We start from the raw sequence: 12719 nt of genomic DNA, 5'->3' as shown, positions 1-12719 counted from the left end.
GCCTGCAGAAGGCGTCTGAGAAGTTAGATGAAACAATCCAGATGAAAGATTATTCCCTTTAAGTTTATTCCCTACTGCTGTGTAGTATATACAAACACAGTGGCTATATACATTTGATAATATTTTCCAAGGATATTAATGTAATTACATATTTTATTCATTTTCTCATATTTGAAACGGAGTCTTGAATACACACACAAACATCTTTCTTTTTATTTATGCCTTCACCCTTCACAGCTATAGAATAGCGCATAATAGGCAGTAACCTTTTTTTTTAGAAACAGCAAATTTTATACGGTGTGTGTATAGAAGTGCATAAAAAATAAAACCTATATTGGGCTTCAGGTAAAGAAAACATGAAAACATGAAAACATGAGGCCCTCTTTAGAGCTAGAGTTTGGGTCTTCTCCCCGGGTAGAAAAATGGCAGTGCAACATGGCGGATTCTGTGGAAGAGAACCCGCTCCTTTGTGGGTATACAGAACTTATTCCAAAGTAATGAAAGCACAACAATTCTTAGTTTAAGGGGATTATACACTAATGAAACATAATTATGAATATCCTCCACACTGGAGCTTTAAAGCTCACAAATGGTGAGAAATACGATTCAAACAAATGTGACTTAAGTCAGTATGCAGGTGTTTTTCCATTACATGTTATAATTAATTAAGTGGAAACTTAATTAGAGTATGTCTTCAAAATAAACTATATACAGCAAGTAAACAAGGAAAGGGACACAACAAACATTTAAAAATGAGTATGAACAAGCTCAAGTGCTTGCTCGCTCACTGCCACATATCACACTCACACACGCACGCACGCACGTGCACACACACTTAGTGAGCACATCATCCAGATAAACAGCTTGAGGATGCCTTCACTAAGGAGCTTGAGAGAAGGAGTGCAGTCATTTGGTAAGGGGTCTTTTCAGCAAGCTTTTCCTAATGGGACTTTTTCAAGGACTTGTCAGCCTTAAGATGACTGAAATCTCCCTGGCCTGGGTACCAGCTTCCTCTGGCTGCCGCTGAGAGTGCCAAGCTGATCGCTTTAAATCCCGCTTTTTTTTTTGGTGGTGTGTGGGAGGGATGTGGCTCAGCGCAAGACAAGAGAAGAAGAGAAAGAACGAGACAAGGATGGAGAGGTGCAAAGACAGAGGAGGAGAGAGACAGAGAGAGCAAGTGTTTAGACGAGAGGGTCTGATGAGCAATGAGAGCCTCGCTCGTCCTCAATTAATCTTGTCTCTCCACCTTTGCTTTGGCGCTTCCCTCAGCACCAAGGTAATAAGGACACCCTCATCCATTATCCTTTTATCCCTGTTATTCACTGGGAATTGCTTAATAATATGTTACAGATTTGTCCTCCTTCATATAATTCTTTCTGTCATTCACAGTATATCATGTGGAAAACACACAGCCCCCTTTCTGCCGGACGCTCTTTGAGGATTATCGTGGGTGACACCTTCGGGATGCAGCCAGAATCTGAAGCATCATTTTTTCGGCATAGAGGAATTAGCCTGACTTATCTGTCATTGCCAAAGCACAACAAACCATTCAGGGCCAAAGCAAAGGTGGAACAGGTTCTTATCGGCTTCTCTAAACGAGAGGACTTGTAAATTTATGCTAATCAGGGCCTTTGTGATCCAGTCTCACCCCTTGGGGCTGAACGGGTTTGCAGGGGATGATAATCTGGCTGTTGAGTGCACTTGATAATTTGTACTTTATCCTCATGTAATTATACAGTTTAAATCTTTTTACCAATGCTAATCCTACGACACGAGGAAGTATCTTAACCGTGTCTATATGTTTCTTTCAGGCCTTGGTTAGTGTGCATCTGACTCTCTCTTATAATATCACATAAGAGGAGTGCAGCGCTGATATGATTACTCTGACTCTCTGTGGCCATTCCTCATATCATTTTGATTCACCTTAGCAGGCAGGCAGGGAGCCAAGCCCGCAGCCGGGGGGGAAGAGAGACAACTAAGAAAAGGTGAAAACATGGTGGTGCAGCTAAAAGAGCCCTCATCATTTTGGTCAAGGAAGAAAAACGGAGGGGCGTATAGGAAAATGAACTGAAAAGGAGTAAAAGTAAGAGCAGTAGGGTGGTTTTACGCTGCTTTTGAGGGCTCTCTGGTGTCCGGTGGGACTCCAGGCCATGTTGTGTGCCTGCCAAAGCCGACAGCCCCTGACAAGCTGCTTGGCGTGCTGTAATTTGACTAATTACACTGGATTAGACCATATTAATGCAAGCTGTTTTCTCCAGGGTCACTGACCCACCCAGAGTGCCCCTTGCTAGTTTCCCCCTCTGCAGTGTAAAGAAAAGACAAAAGACCCACAAGAAAGAGAGAAAGAAAGAAAGCAGACTCTTTGTTTCTTGACATTAAAAAAACATGCACATGCATCTATATCCCTGACATTATTGCTGTAATGGGAGAAAATGTGTAACAAAGCATCCACAGTAGAGAAGGCTGAGAGATGCTGCCTGCACTTTCCTGAGGCATCACTTTTTTTATATATATATATCTTTATCCGTCTGCAGGAATGGAAAAACAAAACAAGAACTAATGAATCTAACAGAGGTACCACTGTTTTTTTTACACAGGGTAGGGGGGGTAGGGACACTGAGGAAGGTCTCTACACGCTGACAGCAACAGTGCAATATTTCATTTAATTTTACTTTTATCGAAGCAAAACACCAGGATGAATTCTGAGTAACGAGATCCTGTTTTGTGTGTGGTTAGTCCGTAAAAATGTTTTTCGGAGGAAACAATGTGTCGAAATCCATTTAAAATATAAATGATTACAGGCACATTATTTCATCTGCTTTAAAAAATGAGTAGATATACTTAGAAAACCAGAAAGAATAGCTATTTGGGAAACCAGCCCCTCATTTGCATTTGTAAAACTCAAAAAATGAAAGGGGGGAAATGAGCCATAGAATATGTGTGTTTTAACACAAGTGCTTTCCCAATTGTACCAAATCAATTTAAGTTTCACACAATGGAGAGGCAGCGCCACTGTTTGTATGTGCTCCTCTGCCTTGAACACGGTGTAATAATAGTCTTAAACCAGGCGTTATAAAGACAGAATACCAAAGAGGCTTACAGCCTTGGTTTCATGAAACATTTAGGCAAAAGTTCCAAGGGCTGAGGATGATGAAAGAAGGTAAGCTTGAAAATGGGCCTCTGGGATCCACAGCCCTTATTGTACAGAAGTCACATCAAATTAATACTGAGGGCCATTTGCAGCCTTTCTTCTCCTGAGCTTTTCAGAACGGATTAAGCTATGAAAACTCAGAAATTACTAAAGCACCTATTAGGCATTATGCTCACCCTTTCTTCTCCATCCCTTTGAAAGTCGTTGAATGTGTTTCACTTCACTCGCACTTGAATTCACAAGTTGTTTGTCCTCTTGACAGAATGGCAATTTTATGAAATGTGTTATGTAAAAAATAGTTTATTTCCACTTGCCCTACAAGATACCGGTTCTCGCATATTTGTAAATAGAAAATATTAACTTGAATACACATTTTGCACAATTTGCTGCTCTATAACGCAATCATTTGTTTTTGTGTGGATCTATATGTTGTGTAGCAAGACAATGTCTGACAGTGTTTCCACTCTGACGAAGGGCCAGCATTGCTTGGGTTCTCTCAAGCTCCCTCCACACCCCTCTTAGCTCTCCCTATGCTCCTTCAAAGAAGCGCAGGGAGTGCATGAATTGTAATTATGGGTCCTAACAGGATTCAAGAGCGCCCAAACGATGGCACTTGAGAACCAGGTCGTGTGGAGTTAAACGGCTGTCAGACACTCAAAGCTCCCCAGCATGAGAACAAACCCACAAAGGCTCGACGTGTTCACTTCTATGGCCCTTCTATTCCCTTTGCCTCTCACAGGCAGAGATTAAAATCAACTAAGGCCCCCTTTAAAAAAAAACAGTAAACTTTTCCCTTTGACTCTCATTCCAATTTTCAAGAGGTGTTGCAGATTTCCAGGTAAGACTAGAAAAGGAGGAATGCATCACTTTTCCCCGAAATGTCCCAGTTTGGGATCAATAAAGTCCATCCATCTATCTAACTGCAAGAATTTGACCAGAAGAAAGTGTTTGACCTGTGAAGATGTGCTATTACATATGAAAATAACATTTCAAGGCAAATGGGACAACACAAGTGGAGCATGTGAGATGAGGAAGCAGAGGCATGTGATGGATCACTTAATTGTTAACACCTAAGAAACCACTCTACCCACAGTGTCAGATTATCTCCCGACCTCATCGTCATAACAGAAAAGATCATCTGCGCTCGACAGTTTCAATGACTCACCAGGGCACTAGACCCCTCGCTACACATTAAAGAGACCAGCCTTCAGTTCTCCAGCTCTATCCCCACTTTAGCCTCATCCCACTCCCTAAAAAGAAACCAAAAGAAATCAACCTGCAGCGTGAAGTCCCTATGTATGACCCTTATTAAACTCCTAATTGGATTGAGAGCCGCTGAGAGAAAAAAATATTCAACATTGTTCATTCAGCTGAGGTTTTCTTTAGCATTCCTTCCAGTAGTTTGCCTCTTCAACAATAACATTCAAAATCAAGTCGCTGAAAACGTTTTTTTCCCCCCTTTTCAAAACACAACCAGACTTTTCCCCAAAAATGGGAGTATAGGTAAAAAAAAAAAACTTTTTCACCTTTTCTTCTAAGGCAAAGCACTATTTGATTTTCACAGGGCGCAAGTGACAGGCTGAAACAAAGCCCAGCACTGGCCATTGTGTAGCCTTTCACCGTTGTAATGGTCTTAAAATGGCTACAAGCGGGGCCCCATTCAGTGGTGACCAGGCTGCTCAGCTCTCTTCTCCGTATCCAACACGAACTCTGGGGGTCAGCCGATGAGTGAACGAGGGACTATAGGTTCACTGATAAACACAGTCTCAGACCATCAGCGTCTGTAGACGTTCCCAACACATTTACACTGATTACAGAGAATAAATAGTGCCTTAACAACAACATCAATCAAGTTCATTACAGAAAAATAGCATAATGGCAATAATTACAATAATATCTCATTAAGAGACTGAATGAGAGGCGGGGGAGAATTAATAGCAGACAGGTGTACAACACACTGCAATTATGGAACCTGAAATTAGTTCACTGCCTCGGGGCAAACAGAAGAGAAAGGGGAAGGTTGTAAGTGAGGGTGTGTGTCTGTGTGTGCGTGTGTGTGTTGGGGCTGGGAGTAGGACTGATAGAGAGAGGCTCACTGACAAAAAAAAGGGAATTGCAAATAAGCAAACAAAAATGACTTAAATGTGTAAATTAGGGAGGAAAAATGAGAGGGGAAAGCAGCTTTTCCCTGCAGACTGGTGCCTCAGATGAGAGGGGAGCAGTGAAACGTGATCAAGGGGAGCTGTGGAGCGGTGCGGCAGGCGTCAAGATGAGCACTCAGCCAGCGAGTGGCAGCTTCTCCTTTTCCAGTCAATCATTCATTACAGAGCCAAGTGCTGTAGAGGAGTGCCTCCTCTTTTTGACCTATCATATTATTGCCTCTGTAAACTCCTAATCCCCCCTTCGTTAGATGGTGTCAACAGCTGACATGCTCTCACCCCTCCACCGCTCAGACACCTCCCAAGCCCTGCCACGACCACAGAGCTGGCACCCTAATAAAATCGTTTGAGATTTAACAGGCTAGAACGGCAGAACTTCATCCAACTGTTTTTTGTTTTTTTTGGTGTTTTCCACCACCTCTTTGGTTGGTTTGTTTTTATTCATTGGAAGGAGATTCAGAAAATTTACTCGCCGATTAGGTCACATTTTCTTTATGTTTTACCATCAATTCCAGGCCCCTAAGTTCACTGTAAGCAATGCAGAGAAAGTCTGACTCGAGCTGTTCAATCTTTCATTGGCCGGTCTGAGCGGCCTCGCTCTTTTCGCCTTGGGGCGGTTCCTGAGCAGGTGAAAGCCTGGAGGCAGGAGGCTGCACATCAGCACTTCTTGGTCCATCATGACTCTTTCATGGGGACCCTGTCTCCTGAGCTCCTCTAATGGAGCCCAGTGAGATGACTACTATAATGAGTCCAACAGATGAAAGCCCACCAGGGCAAAACAACATTCAGATACAACTCCACATACCAGGGCACCAATCAGGGACCTGCAGTGTGGATGTGGATAATTATTTAGACAAACAAAAGAATCGGATGCAAAATAAGAAACTGGATGTGTTTTGGCAGAACTCCAAAAAGGCGGTTTGCTGCCGGTGAATGTCGCTCTGATCACAAATAACCAATCCAATAATCAAGTTCAATACAAGAATGAAAAACACCCAACTGTCCTTCATTCACACGTTTCAGCACAAAGACACAGATCCATACAGTGTGCGGATGGGCTTCGGCAGGGTCCCAATTTAAGCTGACAGATACCAGATAGCAGATACTCAAGGAAACGACAGGACTGATTTAAATGGTTCTGAGTTTAACTAAACATGACACCGTCACAGCAAAACTTCTACACACGGGTGAAGTTAATATCCTTCATTTCTTAACAACACATAACACACAAACATGTGTAGTCTGTGAGGACCTTAAAATATTTTACCTTATTTGGGAATATACATGTAAATGTGTGAGATAAACTTTGTCACGGTTAAGACACACCTACCATATAACATGGTTTGAGGGAGGCTAATTACCGTATAAAATAAGCAATTGGCATCCTGTCCCCATATGTCCCACTTTTTAAGTGAGGGAGATGGAAATGAGGAGGGGTAGATTTGATTGTGACATGCTCTCCGTCTGTGCTCCATGATGTGTGGCTTTGCCAGTAACAGGCTAATATTCTGCACAGCTCACCACCACCAGAACTAATGAAAGTAGACAAAATGTCTCTGCTGCCATCTTTGTCTCGCATCCGCTCAGGGTGAGCCTCCCTCTTTCCCTCCTTTGCTTTTCACCTCCCCTCTTTCCCCTCACTCTTGAAGGGAGGGTGACAGGGGCATAAAATGGTGGCGAGCAAATGTGCCTTCCATGTGGCAGCAGTGGTGGGGGGTGACAGGCCGGGCTGAGGCCAGTGCTATCAGCAGTGTGTGGCTGTTGCTTTGAACAAGCTGGATGGTCGCCACGGAGGATCAAGGCCGAGGTGAAGAGACGCCAGTGGCAACAGACAAAAGCGGCTCAATATCAAATCAAGAAACCGTCCACCCGTCCCCAACAGAAAACAGCCAGTTCTTTGTTAAATATAAACTTAATTGTCTTGTGTGGTTTATTAATAACCAACTGCACATCGCCAATGTAGTTTTAAGCAGTTTTAATGAGCAGAATTCATTTTTAGATTGTTTCGAGTCAACGATGATTTCTGCTTTTATATTAGACTTGAATACAATAATCTCTCAGTTGATTTGAAGAGCGTTAAGATAGGATTTGTCATATGTTGTGCAAATGATTTAATCCTGGAGACAAACGATGATTGTGATCTATATAAATACATCCACATATACATAAATCGATTTTGGGCTTTATAAGATATAGAACACTTAAATTGCACAAAGTACACGCAAACATGCATAAAACTGCTGAACAAAGCAAACTCCCTTCATCCAGCAATTTGTGGTTGAGTCATGGAGGCGGTAGTTAGTTAACCCGGAGCTCTGAGGATGATCAAGCAAGGGCATAAATCACAGAGTGAAACAAGGCGGACTCCTCCGATTCATTAATGGAAATGATCTGTCAATATGCTGGAGTCAATTCACACGTGTCAGCTGGGCTCGGCACACAATGGGCCAGCCAACTTATGAACTCCCAGCACCACTCCACAGAGTCCATAAAACAACTGGCAACGCCACTGGGGAGCACCCCAAGACACCACCCTCTTGCACAGACCACCAGATGACACAGATGGGGCGAAACCAAACAAAGACGAGGCTCCCTTTGTACAAAGAGGGACCCCTTTCAAAAGCCATTCATGCAACAAATTGGGGAAATCTGGCCATGCAACACGCCGGGTTTGCTCTTTTATTAGCATGAGCCCTACGTCACAGTAAGTGAAATCAGATTTATGGCTCCCCGGCGCAGAGGTGGTTAAAATCAAGGACACTTATAAGACAAGAAGAAAAAATAAACAACTTTTTAAAGCCATGTTAACCAACAATAGTTTAACTATGCTAACCAGGAACAGCCTGTTATTTTCTACATGAGCCACGGAGCAACGAGCCCCTTCACATTATACTACACTTTGCCATCTTGCACAATGATGAGCAAAGCATGTACACAAGAAAAAGCTAATGAGGAAAACTCCACACGAGGACAATGCTGATCTGTGCCTACGTGTCCTTTCTTCCAGAGTTGATGGATCGTTTGGCTAAATATAGAACCAACATTGCCGACGTGATATTTGTTAGTGTTAAATCATCTCGCAAGCAAATTTGAGTTAATCGTAGTTTCTACATTTTTGTCACTGTGTCAGTTTAAGCAGCATAGTAATGAGCCCAGAGGCTGATGACTTTTAAAACCAGTCGAGTATTGTAGAGGACTGTACCATATTTATCGTAGCTCTGGACGGCATCAAGCTGGAGTACTTTCAAAGTCGGCCCATCAGTTATGGAGGTTTGTTTCTATGTAGGTCATTAAATATCTGCACCCGAGTTTTCTCTTATTAGGCCCTATACATTTTTCTTTTCTTGTTCTTTCTCAGCTGCACACCGATGCTGCTGCTGCTGCGGCAATCTGCATAGAGGGACATTTGTCATCATTAGCCCTGCTCTGACAGTTGGCACCCGGCACCTCAGATCTCCAGGACTGGCAATTATGAACCCTTCATCCCTTATTTAGGCAACATCGCCTAATTTCATCACAGGCCTCACCAGCAGCATTTGATTACAAGTGGCCTTAAACCTACAATATGCCACCAGTTCGTCCATTGTCTTTGTCCTGTGCTTCGATGTACTCCTGCTCTTACATCACATGACACGTGGTAGAGAAATGTGCTTGGTTCTTCTGAGGTTTGAAACTTATGAGACACAAGGACTGCAAAGAGGCTTGTAGATGAGCATCATGGGGTCAGTGGGCAGATGATTAAAGCGCCCACCTTTAGATGGTAGACATCTCACAGACATTAAGATTAATCACACTGCTGCTGGTGCTGACTTTCACCACTGACAGGATAGTAGTCAGAGACAGTCTTCTATGAGGAATGAAAGGAAATGACAAAGAATTGAATGCTTGGAAATGAACAAGTCATTTCTTTGAGAGCATTCTAAAATGCAGAAAACACAAAAACAATGAAAATACACATGCACATGATGGTATGCTCTCAAAGCGAGAGGAGAGCACTGCACCAGCCCTTTCACTGCACCTAACTGCTAACTGTATGACCTGTGCACTGACCACTATAAACTTATATTTTCCGTTTGTGCAGGAAACTCAACATTTTCTGGATCGCTGTTTTGGCAAACAAAAGTATTAATGCCAAATTCATGCAAATACATTAATGTAATTTATCACGAAGGCTGACAAGCGTACCATATTGCAGCGGGGAGGGGTGAGGGGCCAAATGAAGCCGAGACAATCAATTAAGTTTCATAATTTACTCTTTTCTCCGGCTCTCTGTCGCCTCAATCAGGTTGATAAGTTCGGTGTTTTTGTGCGCGCACATGATATTGATATGGTTCACAGTGAATAGAGTCTGTTGAGTTAATCACCAGTGGGTCTCTGAGAGCCTCTGGCTATGTGGCCCAGCTTCCTGACATCTCCAAAGGAGGTTGCTAATTCACGGCACCGAATAAAACAAATGACTGAACAAAATCCAAAGGGGGTCCTCAATGAGGCTCTGGGCCAAAAAAATTAACTGGCCTCCTACAGAGACACCATATTGCTTAGACTAATAATGTTTTGCTATTAAAAATCCCAATGACAATTTAATTTCATGACAAATAAAATTACAGAAAATGAGTGAAGTCATGGCTATCCCATGAGATTAAAGCATATTATTTCACCCAGTTTGAGAGCCAGTATTGATGTCACATCTGAAGTGTCACTGCTTTTAATCTGATTTATATAGAAATATGTCATCCTATCAAATCCACTTTGACTAATCTGCACATTAGCTTGGGAGCTAGCTCGTAAACTCCCTTTGTAAAGGATGTGGCTCGAGATTAAGTTTTCTAACAATATAAATGACCCCAGAAATTTAATGAAAATGCCCGGAAAAAAAAGGCCATATTTGTTCTTGCGTAATAGGATTATTACAATAATACAACGTCATCCATAATTATGTTGCGTGATAGAAGATTGCTGTTATAAAGGTCTTGATCCAGCTTTAACTCGGCTAAATGCTGTACTTATATGTCACAGACAGAAAAAAAGAAAGGCAGCCTGCATAAATGTGACTGTAAAACCTTTTGATCATAAAATAAAGCTAAATCCGCAGAGGGTTTTGTTGGTCAAATGAGCCCATGAATAATATTTGTAGAGCATGGGTTTTTCAGTTTTTCCCCTTGTGACTCACTTTTCCTAAAACATTATCTTTTATTAAACGCTTGAGGCTACATATTGTTTTGTACATACGATAAAATATTCATGTGTTTACACAGACTATTCTTATTTGTATATGAAAACATATTAAGTTGGTTAAATGAGTGTGTTTATATATATATATATATATATATATATATATATATATATATATATATATAAAACTTAGGTATGTGGATGGAATAAGATAATAAACATTTATGAGATCTGCTACAATCAGTGGAACATCATCTCAAATCACTCAAACGCGAGCGAGGTCATCAATGGGCAGTTTCAGGCATCAGAAAAGTGCCATTGACTCGACGCCTGTTCATGTTAGCGGGACGATAGTCTTGCATAGGAAAGGAAAAAGAAAATGGAGGAGAAAAAAAATGAATAAGTGTAGAGGCATGCTCTGAACAAAGAAGCCTTCAAAACAGGGTCACATGCTCGCGCAAAATTAGGGGAAGTAGAAGTCATTGTATTGATTTACACGTTCTTGCATGCATTTTGCTGGGACAAAAAATAGGCCTGTGCTGGAATCACACCCTTATATATCACACTTGAGGGCCCCCGATAGCCGTGTGGAATGGCAAATGGAGCAACAAAGCCTGCAATGTTGTGATGGTATGGATGCGGCTAAGAAGAGTGGATCGTCTTCTCCGCCAGACAGACCTGACAACGGCTGGAGTCTTGGGACAACAGAGCAGGTTGAGTTACTGTGAGATCTGTGCAGCCACATGCTTTAGATTAAGAGGTGATGATCTCAATGAACACGCACACACGCACACACGGATGACAAAAGGCTATCGCACGAATTTAAGAGGTGCAACTGGATTCGGAGGTATGGAACGAGATCTCCAGGAGAGTGAGGCTAGAGTCTGGTTTCAATAACAGGCGAGTACCTGCTGGGCCGCAGAGAGAGGGAGAGTGTGAGAGAAAACACTATCAAAGCCTCAGAAGGGAAGAGACTTTGACACCTCGCACCACATGAAATCTTCGCCGCCGCACTCCATATCCTCTAGGAATATATCAGTAGGAATACAGACCCTAATATTTCATGCGATTTCATGATGCACATTTATGAGAAACTAGTGTGTTCCAAAATTAGAAAATGTTAAAAAAACAAATGATGCTACTGCACATCTGTAGTTTCTGCCTAGTAACAGTGTGAAACAATGACTGGGGCCTGCCAACAGGCTACTGGCAGTGGGTCCGTGGCAGGCTGTGATGATAACAGGAGTCACCTATCTCTCACGGTCCTCCCCGTACACTCCGCCTCCCGCTCAGACGCATGCATGCAGTGAGAGTCAGCGCTGACGAGCGGCCGTTTGCCCTCATAATGTCTGGTCGGATGCAGTTCTGACTGCAGCCGAGATGAGTGTAAATGTCTTTGTGCTCCTCATCTGATCTGTGCAGCATTATCTTTTTGAAGTGCTCTTCAAGCCGACACTGTACCTTGAGAGACGGAGTGCCAGTGCAATGATTAGAGCCGGAGAAGGTTTAGTGTGGAGGCAAGATCTGTTTATTGTGAATCACTGTATCAGACCAACACCGACGTACCCTCAACGCAAAACACACTATATCATGGGACTTTGTATAAAATGGTCAACAATGTCAATATGATTTTGTTTTAATTATCACCAATTAAATAATCTCATATTCTAATTTTTTTTCAAACACGTAATTGTGTTTAATTTATATTATTTGTTTTGCTGTTGCTATATTTATCTTTTTGTCGAAACAAATAAATATAATTATCATCACAGATAAAATTATGTAAACTGCCAATGGTTATTATTATCTTCATTTTAATAATTGATTTGGATTATTGTCTTTTGTTGAAAATAATAATTGCGCTTTAAAATGTATTTTTAAATGTAATTATAAAACACAGACGGACATATACACACACTATCCTCCCCGTCGTCAGATTAACAGAATAACCACATTGAAGATATAATTTAGGGGAGATGTTAATATAGTTTCCATCTTTAAGAAATGTAAGACAGTAATGCATGTTAAAGGTATCTTTTTCCTTTCATTATCGGATACAGTAATTTAACTAACAAAAATACTGGCGCATGGAAATATTGCGCGTCACAGTTGAGACTGTTTCCGCACAGTGAGATAAAAAACAAAAAGCCTCCGTCTTCTAACACACGAGCCTCGGATATAAACCCTCTCGTGCATTACGGCCACGATAATGAATGTGTCTAATCACAATGCTAAAT

At 41.9% G+C, this 12719-nt stretch overlaps 1 protein-coding gene across 3 annotated transcripts in view; it reads right to left on the bottom strand.

Moving 5' to 3' along the window:
• Positions 1-12719, bottom strand: part of nbeab (neurobeachin b) — a 167459-nt gene that overhangs the window by 36615 nt on the left and 118125 nt on the right. The gene's annotated exons all lie outside the window — the stretch shown is intronic.

This window comes from Scophthalmus maximus, chromosome 11 (genome assembly GCF_022379125.1).
Source record: "Scophthalmus maximus strain ysfricsl-2021 chromosome 11, ASM2237912v1, whole genome shotgun sequence".
NCBI lineage: Eukaryota > Metazoa > Chordata > Actinopteri > Pleuronectiformes > Scophthalmidae > Scophthalmus > Scophthalmus maximus.
The sequence above is the reverse complement of the archived record's forward strand: the minus strand, read 5'-3'. Positions and strand labels throughout refer to the sequence as shown.